The 11,431-nt window shown below is 29.2% G+C and overlaps 1 long non-coding RNA gene across 1 annotated transcript; it reads right to left on the reverse strand.

Moving 5' to 3' along the window:
• Positions 1–4,555: 4,555 nt before the first annotated feature.
• LOC145957584 (uncharacterized) lies at positions 4,556–10,234 on the reverse strand. Its single transcript, XR_014433622.1, has 5 exons — positions 7,954–10,234; positions 7,714–7,829; positions 7,276–7,489; positions 6,488–6,565; positions 4,556–4,833 (listed from the first exon to the last, which is right to left on the reverse strand). It is a non-coding gene; the product is annotated as an uncharacterized LOC145957584 (long non-coding RNA).
• Between the last annotated feature and the right edge of the window lie 1,197 nt (positions 10,235–11,431).

The following is an 11,431-nucleotide window of genomic DNA, read 5'->3' on the forward strand; positions in this document are numbered from 1 at the left end:
ATTTTTTGTTCATTTCAAAGGCTAAGCATAAAAAACTTGGAATTTCTTTCAAGGTAGTTCAAAGAGACAAGCTTATGACAAAACTGGATGGATTAAAAAAAATAAAAAGCATTAATATATCATGCAGCCCAAAATTTCCAGCAACTCAAAAATTTAAAGAAAAAGGCAAAAACCTAAATAAGAAAGCCTAAAATGCCAAGAAGATTCACAAGGAAGATATGGTATGAATCAATACAAGAAAGGAGATTTATGGATCATCAAAATATGGCAATTATGATGATTCATTTAAGCACACTTAGAAGACAAACAAGGATGACATGACATGACCGAATATATGTAGAGACAAAGAAAGTGTTACCCTTGAAGAACCAAGGCTCTAGATACCACATGATGGCATCCTTGCTTGCATGGACATGAGATGATGAACAAGGAAAGACACCTTTGCTCCAAGGATCAAGTTCTTCAAAGGTGGCACAAGGTTTTAGGGTGTATGATGATGGAATGGACGAAAATGGAGGTTGGGTAGAAGGTGTTTGAGGAAATGCTTGAGAAGGGTACTCTAGGGTTGGCTCACATCATGATGATGAAGGCCACTTATAAGGTTGTTTCTTTCAAGGTGGAGATGGGAGGGAGGTGGCCGAATTAGCCAAGGGTGACTAAGGAAAGATATAAAGGCACAAAAGACTCTCTTTATATTCAATATCCAAAGTATTTACAAGGTGTGGTGCCTAGGGTATTTATAGGAGTGGGAGGCATCTAGGGTTGCATTTAGGGTGCCAAATGCACACCAAATGAAACCCAAATTAACCCTAGATGCAACTTGGTGGCCAAGGATGGAATCTTTGGGTTTAGTTAGGTTACATCTAGGTGCATGATAAGACCATACAACCTTTGCCCTCCACTTGGGCCTAAGCCTTTCTAAGTCCAAAAATAAGTTCAAACACCACCAAAAATGCGTCTAGCTCCCTAATTAAATACCTTAGCCCAAAATTAAAAACCTATAATCTAAAGCACCCCATAATACAAGGGTAAAATGGGAAATACAAAAGAAAATAAATCCTATGACTAAGATACCCCAAAATACAAGGGAAAAATAGGAAATTAAAGATAAGGGCAAAAATAGGAATAAAAATAAATGCTATAAAAACTTAGGAGCAAAGACCCAAAAGTAGGCTTACCCCTCCTATGATTTTTCAACACTAACCCATTCCTCTTGCCTCCTTCAATATATCACCTCTTGGTCTTCTTAACCTTAGTGTTATTCCATCAGTATATATATTCTTCTTGATAAAAAAGGACTTAAGAGCATGGAACCGATTTCAATTATAACTCCATTCACTTCGATCATCTTGAATTATTGAGCCCACTTAGTTAACATCTTATGATACTTCCAAAACTTTCAATTTGAATTGTTATATGATGAACTTTCACCAATATTTTGAAGATTTCAATAGCTTCATTATCAATATATAAGTGATCCGAAAGTTTAAAAATATATCATACCTTATTTAATATATATGGAGTTAAGTATGCATTCAATTCCTTGGTATTTGTTTCTATCTCTTAAATTTAAAATTATTTTTTAGTTCTTATAATAAAAAATATATATATTTCAATCCCTTTACATAAATATTGTTAATGAATCCGACAAAAATATCATTATTAAATCTATCAAATAAAATTCATCTTCTATCGTATTTTAGTGAAAAAATCACATTATATTTAATTAATGTTACGCAACTAACTCAATTTGTCATTGTTGGTGATACTACAAGAAGTCCTAAGAGACTAAATTTAAATTTCAAAAAAAAAATAGTTCAAATTTAAAAAATTAAAAATATATTTAAACTTAAATATGATAATCATTGTTCTCCATCATTTGATACAATCTCAATGCCGAAATCACACTTTGAAACATTAATGATGAAAGCATTCAACAAAAAATTGAAAATGAAGCTCATTCTTAATTGCTAATTTGATTAGAATTTTAAAATGGTGAGAATGATGCCATGAGTGTTCATGATACTATAAGGTATAACTTTTTTTTTTATTTCTATAATCTCGTGAAAGTACAATTTTGATTCTCTAAATTTTTTTATTACAAATTTTATCTAAATAACTTTTAAAATTAAGTAATGTTAGTTCATTCACATATCATTCAAAATTAAACACAAAATACTAAAGTATTTGTGAATGAGTCTGTCAAATAGTTGGAAATAATTTTTAAAAAAATTAAAAAATTGATAAATCATAAATTTAATTGAAATAAAAAGGAAACATAGCGCACGCGCATATATATATATATTAAATAAAAGTTATTCTTTACATGAAAATTAATATGTGACTAAGTAATTACTAGTCATTGTCATTCACGAGAATATTAATATTTTTTTTAATTTTTGAATGACATGTCAATTAATGAATGAACCAACGTTTCTTAATTTTGAAAACTAAAAGGATAAATTTACAATAAAAAAAAGATCAAAATTATAAAATAGTGAAACTATAAGAAGCAAAAGTAAATTTAAACCTATAATTAACTAGTAAAGTGGGTAAGGTTAAATAAGGAGTGGTTAAGACTCATAATTAGACCTACACTCGATTAGTGCTTTGGAAAGAATTTTAGGATAATTAAATGTGATAAAGACCAATCTAATTAGTATTTAATAAAAATATTTAAGTTAATTAAATGTGATTGACAATAATTTAATTAGTACTTAAGTAAGGATTATTAAGATAATTGAATATGATTAAGACTTATATGTGATTAGGCTTTAGCAAAATGCTAAATGTATAAATTGTATAACAACTTATATAACATTATTTTTGTATCTATCACTTTCCATTATTAATGAATATGTTTGGATGTAAGTTTAGAAGGGATTTTAGGAGTTTCTCTATCAAAAATATACTCTTTATTTTCGATAGAGAAACTTTCAAAAGTCTTTTTAGATTGTAAACAGGTTCAATATCTTTTTCCATAATAAATGAAGTGATGGTGAAAGATAGATTCAAAAGTGATGTTGTATAAGTCATACAACTTTATTGTATGTGTAGCATTACTCTAAGAACATCTCCAATGCATAATGCTTGTGGTATATCTTACTAATAAGCAACGATATTTATTAGCAACTTTCATTGAAGTGTGATGACATGATATAAAAATTGCTTAAAAATAAGCAATAACTCTTAAATAAGAAACGTTATTTATAACACATATCACTCCCACAAATCAAAAAATATTATTTATTATGTTCAATTAAATCAACATTTAATTATAATAATTAAATTAATTTTTTAAGTTGTCAAAAAGTAAAGTATAAATATATAAATATATATATATATATATATAAGTGTGGATTACTTATAAGATTCTACTACCAGAGCAAAATTTGTAAAAATGTAGTGATCAGTTCCTTAATTAAGAATGGTGTGGCATGGTGAATTACAAGTTTTAATAAGTTACTTATGAGAATCAATATTGGAGATGCCCTAAGCAAAATTAATGCTCAATTCAGGAAATTAAACATGATTAAGACTTAATCATGGTTCAGAATAAACTATATTGGGAGGGAAATATCCATCTTATGTACGTTCATGGTCTCCGACAAAGATTAGTCACTACTTTTAGTAATGGATACTTCGTACCAATTAATCTCATAGTTAAAAAAACCTTAATCTTTACTTGAGCTAAAACTTAATAAATGTTAAGATTAATGAAATTAAATGTGATTAAAATCTAATTAGGTTAAGCTTAATATTAATACACTAGTAGAATTTATTAAAACAATTAAGTAAGATTGAGAATTAAATATTCGATTAATCTTTAATTAAGCACTACAAAAAAATCAAGTTTTAGCGACCACCAAAATCGGTCGCTATTTAGGTAAATTCAGTCGCTATTTCATTCAGCGACCGACATAGCGACCGAAAAAATCCGTCGCTAAAACCCTGGTCGCTATTTCAAATAGCGACCGAAATTTTTTCCGTCGCAATTTAGCGACCGAAAAATCAGTCGCTAGCCAATAAAAATTCGTCGCTAAAATTTTGGTCTCCTAACTTCTAGAGACCAATTTTGCGACCGAATTTTTTGGTAGCAATTTCCGTCGCTAATTTTTGTATTTATTTAATAAAAACATTTTATAAATCAGTCGCTAAATCGGTCGCTAAAAAACTGAAATAGCTACGGATAAAATCGGTCGCTATTTCGGTCGCTAAAGCTAAAAAACTGAAATAAGTACGGATAAAATCAATCGCTATTTCGGTCGCTAAAAATTTGAAATAGCTATCAATTATTTTGATCACTATTTTGGTCGCTAATAACTTGAATTAGCTATAGATAATTTTGGTCGCTATTTCGGTCGCTAAAATATACCAGTATTTTTAAATTCTTTTTTAATTATAAATTTATACCTGTTAACGAATATGAAATTAACAATATATTTATTACACAATTTATAATAATAAACTAGAACATACTAAAAGACAAAATCTTATCGAAAAAAATTTATATTATAGTGAAAACTTAATAAAATATAAGTATGTCAATATAGTATGCTAAAAACACAATAATAACATAAAACGTTTAAACTTGAACAAAGTAATAGTCAAATACAATAAAATATCCTGAAACAAGTAAAATAAAGAAGCTTAATTAAGGGTCTTCTGCTATGTCATCAAGAGCATCATCAACAGCATGGTCAGGATCATCTGGGGTAGTACTCGGTGCCGGAGGGGTTGGCCTTAAAGGGTCAATGTTGAGATGGCGTAGTAGCATCCAATCTATTATACATCCACCTTCGATTCTCGGGAATTTCCATTGATGCAAACTACCTACAACTTATCATAAGTTGAAACTTAATAGTAGAGTCAAAATAATGAGTTTAGACCCTATGTACTTGAAATTCAAGTATGAAAAGTGAATACAAATCTCCACTGACTACTAAAATTGGCTAAACTAATATATAATTATTTATAAAAGCTATTGTATAATTAAGATACAAAAATGCACAATCATCACCAATGTAGGTAGTTAGTTCTTTAAAAATAATATGCAAAAGAATTAGATTAACTGAACATTATTTTTAGTTAAAATATGTAAAATGTTATTCATTTTAGTTCTTAATATCATTATAAAAATATACAAAAAAAAAAAAAACTATACACACGAGCACGGTTGTACGAGCCAAAACGACAATATAGCCCCCAAAAAGTTAATAAGGCATTTCAATAATGATAAAATTTAGGTGAAATTACTTTTCATTAGAGCTTCGTCTTAATACCTTTAAATTGGTGTTGTCGTTTTATATCAACCTTCGTTCGATGAGTGATTATTTTGATTAAAAAATATAACAAAAAAAAACTCAATTACTACACTTAATCTTTGTCTTTTCACTAACTATACAATTAAGTAGTAATTAAAAGTCATTATAAAGGAATCTTCTATTTTCACACTATTTAAGGGGTGCCTATATATATTTAAGGGGTGCCTATATATATAAAAACAGGAGGTGGTCAAACTATTTAAAACGAGTAAAATTAAAGTAATCAATTTTGGATATTGATTATAAAGAATTCTAGTGATTCTGTTAACATATAATTAGGCATGATCGTAGGATATGGCTTATAGCTTGCACATGTATATATGTTGACATAAGGCAATAACAAACATGGCACAAGATACCATTTTATATGGTATCACAGTCTAATTCTTTCGACTAATACCATTGTGCACGCCAAGCAACTGCCATGACAATAAACACATGCAATAAAATAAAATAAAAAAAGTCTTATCGTGGATTTATATTTAAACACTCATGACTCAACCAATAACATATAGATTATATAGAGCATATACTTAATGAATAAAGAAACACACATAAAATAAAAAATAAAATAAAAAAGGTAGAAGCGGCTAATATGTTTAATTCAATATAGAATTGTTTGTACAGTGTTCAAATTCGAATCTTAACAACAACAAAAAATCTTTAATCAAATTTTACTTACCATTCGGTTAAACTTTAGTTTATTCTGAGGGGAAATCTTAGAATTGTGATAAAAAGAAATTAAAAAAAAAAAAAAACATCAATCCTATGTTAGAATAAACGATTTTTCACTTAGAAATCAGCAATTGATCAAGCATCCTGTGTCATCAAGTAATACATTGAAAATATAGTTTCAACTAAAAGCTAAGCTAAGGGCAACATCTGGTTATGCAAGAAGAGAAAGTAGAAAAGTGAATAGAAAGAAGCAGAGGAATTGCAAATTATTTCATCGAAGAGACGGGTTACGAGCATCCACCATTTTTTACTGTTAAGTAACGATGTACATGAATGAAAAAATATAAAATAAAACACAATCTTTTTACAATCAACATTTAAATGAAGTTGCAAGATCAGAACAAAGGACCTAGAAAAAATCAAATGAAACAAGAGGTGGACATTGGACAACAATTGAACCAGAGAATATAAAATATTATTCTACGAACCTTAATTGCAAAGCTTTATCTGCCTTATCCTTGAGAGCCTTAGGAATTGGACCAGAAAGCTTGTTCCCTGTCAGATTACTGCAAAGACAATAAATCATAAATTATATGTTATCCAAGTGTCTGGCGAAATTTGGATTAGAACAGCCACATAAAGTCACTTAGTGTGTGTGTGGATTGCAATTTGAAAGCCTCTGAATGGAAGTCTGGGAATTCCAAAGCAGTAAACGGAGAAAGAACTACCTTGTGTCATTGAAGCTAATGTATGTTACATTCTATATAAGTTTTTTCCAAACACACCTTTAGTGGTTAGTAAAAGCTAATGGAAGGAAGGTACTATAAATGGTTCATTTTTTTGCCAAAGAGTAGACATTCCTTGTTGGGTGTGTACCCAAAATTCAAAAAGAATAATTTGTTGTCCTTCAAACAACACCAGACATTGAGGCTTAGACACCGCTCATTTGATCATGTAAGTTTAAAGTGTACTAAGCCGGCAAATGTGCAGATGGTATCAAATCTTTGGTAAGGAATTGATTGAAATATAATAATTAAGGAATTATTCAAATACAATTTACTAACTATTGTCCTAAGAGAAATGGTTAAAGAACCAATAAAGACAATGAATAGCAAAACCCATTCACATACTATAATATATCACAGTTCTTGGAAGGTGGGCACCAATTAAATAAAACTACACATTAACATGTTGAAGATATTTATATGATTAAACTAAGCGTATCCATCTACTAATAAGAACATCAAGGTGAAGGAGTAATTATCACTGGATTCACCTGTTTCCTTTTGTGATTGAGGAAGGGGGAAAAGCCCAGGAAATGGAAAGCCAGACTCGCCGGGGACAGGAACCTTTTCGAGGCCCAAGTTGATGATTGCCTTGGTTCCTTTAGCCAAGGTCCTGCAACCTTCAAGCCTCTTGAGAGCAACGTTGATGTAAAAGGTCAAGTATATGAGAAGCTTATCCGCGGGACTCTCACAGTAACATCATATCTGAAACAGTAACAGCATATTCCACATTCAGAAAACGCAAAAACCACAACACCCACATTCAGAAAACGCAAAACGCAAAAACCACAACACCACAAAAAGCAATAGAAACCTTGATCTGAAACAGGAGCAGGTCCCTTAATGTGGCTCTTCAGAGGAAGAAGAGGGCACCCACAAGCTCTGACAAGAACAAGTTACCAAACCCTAAACAAAAGAAAGGGACATACCTGAAGCATGGTAAGTTGCTTCGGTCTGAAGCGTCTGCACCTTCCTCTCCAACTCACTTGTGTAAGGAATCCTCCTCTCCTTAGATCTAGCAGCAGATTGCCTATTAGTAAGAATCCTGAAAACACAAAACATCCCAACCAACATCAGTTTTCAAACCAATTATTAAACTCACTTGTGTAACGAAACTGAAGAGAAACAAAAGAAATTTTCTAACAGAGAGGGGAACGATAACAGAGGACGTGTGGTGGCCGGCGAGGGAACTTTGGAACGAGAGAAAGACGGAGCGTTGAAGAGAGGGAGAGGTGTGGTGGGTCGTGAAGCAACTAGGGTTTAAATGAATCTTATTTTCTTTTTTTAAATGAATCTTATTTTCCTTTTTTTTTTTCATGATTTGGCCCGAAAGCTCATGGCACCTTTTTTACTACTTAAATTTTTCTACTGTTAACATTTTAAATTTTGACATGTTTATTAAAAATTAAGAATATTTTTTTTTGGTACAAATCAAAAAATATATTAAATCAAAAGATAATAAAAATTATAACTAAAATCATAATAAATTTTCTAAAATTAAATTTATTATATATTAAAATTAATTAAATTTTTTGTATTTAAGAAATTGTTACAGATTTTAAATATATATTTTAAAGTTTTTATTTTATTAAATTAATTGAAAATAAATTATATTTTATTATTTTTAATAAAATATGTGAATGATAATAAATTAATTAAAATTTTTAAATATATTTTAATTAAAAATATTTTTTTTATCAATACAATGACTAAAAGTATTATAATAAATAATAAAATTAAATAAATTACATCTTATAATAATTATTTTTTAATAATACTAAATTAAATATTCTAATTATTTTATAAAAAATTAAAATAAAAAGATAATAAAATATTTTAACTGGTATTTTAAATAAAACACATTAAAATATATAATCAAAAGAAATCCAGTATTAAATCAAAAGATTATAAAAATCATAACTAAAATTATAATAAATATTTTGATATTAAATATTTGTATAAAAAATTGCTACAGATTTTAGATTTTATTTATTATATTTTATAATCAAAAGATATCTAATATTAAATCAAAAGATTATAATAATTATAACTTAAATCTAGATAAATATTTTGATATTAAATTTATTTTATATTAAAATTAATTAAATATTTTTATCAAAAAAACTGATACAGATTTTAAATTTTATTTATTATGTTTTATAATAAAAAAATCTAATATTAAATTATAAGATAATAAAAATTATAAGCTTCTGTATTTTATATATATAAATTACTTTCATTAGTAAACCAAGAAATCAAATTGGTGCAGCAGTATTGTGGTTGGCCCATCACTCAAATGACCAGGGATCGAATCTTGTTGGGTAATTTTAGTGAAAATATATTTATTTCATAGAAGAAAGCCACGTCAGTTCAAAATTTAATACAAAAAATTTAGTGACCGATTTTAATTCGGTCGCTAAGTTTTAATTATATATTGCTACCGAAATGTAATCGGTCACTAAAAAATTTAAAAGTTAGGATTAGCGACCGAATTAAATTCGGTCGCAATTTTTTTTAATAATTTTTCAATATCCGTCGTTAATTCCGTCACAAACTATGTTTTTATGAAAAAAAATTCAACAGCGACCGATTTTGCGACCGATTTGCTCGCTACCACTAAAATCGGTCGCTAATTCGGTCGCAAAATAGCGACTACTAAATTTCGGTCGCTAAATCGGTCGCTATTTTGGTCGGTCGCAAATTCAGTCGCTAAAAATTTCGGTCGCTATTTTGTATTTTTCTTGTAGTGAGATTCGCATTATCAATTTATCTTTAATCACGATTCACACTAACAATTATGTGAGTATAATGAATATTTGTGTTTCATGATGTAGACTCTTAGGGTATCTCCAATGGAAACAATTCATTTGAGTTGCTTCATGCATTGAAAAATGAAAACAGTGGTCCCTAATGTGTCATGTCAGCATTAAACAACTCAAACACAAATTTACTTCAATGGTAAGAAACTTTAAGAAATTCAACTTTTAGAATTTTTTTCTAATCATTTATGAACCAAATTTAAATTTTTATTAAAAAGGATAGTTGCACTACAATGAAAGAAAATAAATTACGAGAAAAATACACAATAAGTATATATTAAAAATAAAATAAAGCAATAGTAAATACATAAACATTAGACGAAATTAAATTTTATCATTATTATTTCTGAAACGTTCCCAAATATGTTTAATAAGATCTGCTTGAAATCTGGTAAGGAACGATTGCTTGAGAAAACAACTCTCTCTCTTCTTCAAGCAACTCATGTTACCACTTCAGAGTCCTCCAATGACAAGAAACCGGGACTTGAGTTTCTTCATGAGACAAGCAACTCCCATTGGAGTTGCTCTTAGAAATTGGATTACATAAATTTTAAATATAACTTGTATATTACGTATAATATTATATATATATATATATATATATATATATATAATATTATAATAAATATATAATCTGTTACACAAAATGAAATAATAGTTAAAAAAATTACTAAAATTAACAAGAGTTAAAATAAAATATATAAAATGTGTTTGTTTTAGGAGAGCATTTTTTGTACATTAGTTAATAGTGTTTTTATTTATTGCCTCAATTAAAAATATTTTTAGTTTAAGAACATTAGATAAAATTAATTTAATTGAAATTTACATATATTTAATAATAAAAAAATTTACTTATATATATAATTATTGTGAGAGTACTACTTGTCGCAACCCGAAAATTTACGATTTTGTGACCTATGGTTTAGACAACCTTTTAAAAATCTCATTAATTAAGGAATGCTCGGATACTATACTAATCCTTGCTTAATGGTTTTGAAAATAGATTCTTGGAGTTGCCACCAATGTTTTACTCAAAACATTGGGAAAAGAAAAGGTTTTTAAAGATCCAATAATGGCTTTGATAACCAGAATTAGGTTCGGGGGTCAATTACGTGTAGGGAAGGTATTAAGCACCCCTACAACGCCCTTAATCGGTACCCTTATGATGAAGTTAGCATGGTAAGAATTAATAATATAAACATTTAATCCCCTTTATGAATTGCTATTTACATGCTTGAAATTTAAATTACACGGTTAATCCTAAAACGTCTACATGATTGCTTTTATTATAACAATATTTGAAATAAAGGAATAGAGAAAAGAAGAGAAAATCGACTGAAATACCTCTTAAACGAGCTCTATTGAATCTTCAAATATGGAGATTTTTAGGTGCTTTGTGGCAGCCATTCACCTACAATATGCCTCACAAATCTCAAGAAATGCAATAGAAGGGAGAGAGAGAGAATTTTCGAGCTCAAAGGAGTCTTATACGAAATTTCCCAAGCCCTGAGAATAGTGCCTGAGTTGTCTTTATAGACGTCAGAACTGACCAGAACAGCCTGTTATTCTGGATTCGGTACGACCTGTTTTGGGCCAGTCCGTTACGGGTAAAATCTGAATCTGGAATAACTTGTTTTGGGTTCAAATTTTACTCATAACAACCTGTGTTGGAACGGCCCGTTCCAAGCTAGGGTTGATAAGCCTTTTTAGTAGTTTAGAACGGCCCGTTCCGGTTTGGGAACGACCTGTTCCGATTTCAGAACGGTCCGTTCTGGACTACTAAATCGAACTTTCTCGGGCTTCAAGCTTCCTTGTTATCATGTCGAGT

Source organism: Cajanus cajan, chromosome 1, assembly GCF_000230855.2.
Source record: "Cajanus cajan strain Asha chromosome 1, NIPB_CcT2T_4, whole genome shotgun sequence".
Lineage (NCBI taxonomy): Eukaryota > Viridiplantae > Streptophyta > Magnoliopsida > Fabales > Fabaceae > Cajanus > Cajanus cajan.